The 2,329-nt window shown below is 37.1% G+C and overlaps 1 pseudogene across 1 annotated transcript; it reads left to right on the top strand.

Annotated features, from left to right (window-relative positions):
* Positions 1-1,165: 1,165 nt before the first annotated feature.
* Positions 1,166-1,913, top strand: LOC308658358 (translationally-controlled tumor protein-like; annotated as a pseudogene). Its single transcript has one exon. The product of its transcript is annotated as a translationally-controlled tumor protein-like (transcript).
* The last annotated feature ends 416 nt before the right edge of the window (positions 1,914-2,329 follow it).

Below are 2,329 nucleotides of genomic sequence, written 5' to 3'. Positions count from 1 at the left end.
GTAGGTTCTCTCCTCTCCTCACATTATTAATTGTTTCCTTTGCTGAGAAGAAGCTTTTTAATTTTAATCCATCCCATTTATTGATTCTGGATTTTACTTCTTGCACTTTCAGAGTCTTATCAAGGAAGTCAGATCCTAGGCTGATACAGTAAAGATTTGGGCCTATTTTTTCTTCTATTAAGTGCAGGATCTCTGTTATAGTGTCTAAGCCTTTGATCCACTTTGGATTGATTTTTGTGCAGAATGAGAGATAGAGGTATAATTTCATTTTGCTATACATGGATTTCCAGCTTTGCCAGCACCATTTGTTGAATAAGCTATCTTTTCTCCAGTGAATATTTTTGGCATCTTTGTCTAGTATGAGATAATCATATTTATGTGGGTTTGTCTCTGTATACTCTATTCTGTACATTTGTCTACAAGTCTATTTTGGTGCCAATATCATGCCATTTTTGTTACTATAACTCTGTAGTATAGTTTAGGTCTGGTATTGTGATGCCTCCTGCTTCACTTTTCTTGCTAAGGCTTGCTTCAGCTATTCTGGGTCTCTTATTTTTCCAAATAAATTTCATGATTGCTTTTTATATTTCTATGAAGAATGTCATTGGGATTTTAATAGGAATTGCATTAAATCTGTATAACACTTTTGGTAGTATGGCCATTTTGACAAATTTAATTCTGCCTACCCAGGAGCATGGGAGATCTTTCCATCTTCTGAGGTTTTCTTCAATTTCTAGAAACAAATGACCTACCTAAACTGAATGAGGAGGTCATACATGATTTAAACAGATCAATTTCAAGTAATGAAATAGAAAATGCCATCAAAATCCTACCAGCCAAGAAAAGCCCAAGACCAGATGGATTCTCAGCTGAGTTCTATAAGACTTTCAAAGAAAAATTAACACCAATACTCCTCAAAGTATTCTATGAAATAGAAAAGGAGGGAACCCTTCCAAACTTATATTCTATGAGGCTATGATACCTATGATACCAAAAACCAGACAAAGATACATCAAGGAAAGAAAACTTCAGACCAATATCCCTGATGAACATAGATGCAAAAATTCTCAATAAAATTCTGTCAAATCACATACAAAAACATATTAAAGCTTTTCCGCCTACTCCCCCTACCCCCAAGCACCATCATGCTCACTCCGAGCTCCAGTCGCCATCATGATTATCTACCAGGACCTTATCAGCCACAGTGAGATGTTCTCTGACATTTACAACATCCGGGAGATCACCGACGGGCTCTGCCTGGAGGTGGAGGGCAAGATGGTCAGCAGGACCTAGGACCGAGGGTAACATTGATGACTCGCTCATTGGTGAAAATGCCTCCACTGAAGGACAGGAGGGCGAAGATACTGAAAGCACCCTAATCACTGGTGTTGGTATTGTCATGAACCATCACTTGCAGGAAACCAGCTTCACAAAAGAAGCATACAAGAAGTACATCAAAGATTACATGAAATCAATTAAAGGCAAACTTGAAGAACAGAGACCAGAGAGAGTAAAACGTTTTATGACAGGCGCTGCAGAACAAATTGAGCACATCCTTGCTAATTTCAAAACTTACCAGTTCTTTATTGGTGAAAACATGAATCCAGATGGCATGGTTGCTCTCCTGGACTACCATGAGGATGGTGTGACCCCATATATGATTTTCTTTAAGGATGGTTTAGAAATGGAGAAATGTTAACAAACTTGGCAGTTACTTTGGACCTATCATCTGTCATCATAACTGGCTGCTGCTTGTCGTCCACACAATACCAGGACTTAAGACAAATGGAACTGATGTCATCCTGAGCACATTGATTTTGACTGTGATTTATTTGGAGTGGAGGCATTGTTTTTTAAGAAAACGTGTCATGTAGGTTGTCTAAAAATAAAGTGCATTTAAACTAAAAAAAAAAAAAAAACATATTAAAAAGATAGCAAACCACAATCAAGTGGGATTCACCCCAAGGATACAGGGTTGGTTCAACACATGGAAATCCATAAATGTAATTCATCATATTAATAGACTTAAAAACAAGAATAATATGATCATCTCAATAGATGCAGTAAAAGCATTTGACAAAATTCAGCCCCCCCGACATGTTCAAAACACTAGAAAAACTAGGGATAGTAGGAACACACCTTAACATTGTAAAAGCTATTTATGCTAAACCCAAGACCAACAGAATTCTGAATGGAGAAAAACTGAAAAAATTTCCTCTAAAAACTGGAACAAGACAAGGATGTCCTCTTTCACCTCATCCTTGAAACTTCAGCCAGAGCAATTAGACAAAAGAAAGAAATTAAAGGGATACAAATAGGAAAAGAAGAA

This window comes from Spermophilus citellus, assembly GCF_964194105.1.
Source record: "Spermophilus citellus genome assembly, chromosome: 10".
Classification (NCBI taxonomy): Eukaryota; Metazoa; Chordata; class Mammalia; order Rodentia; family Sciuridae; genus Spermophilus; species Spermophilus citellus.
The sequence above is the reverse complement of the archived record's forward strand: the minus strand, read 5'-3'. Positions and strand labels throughout refer to the sequence as shown.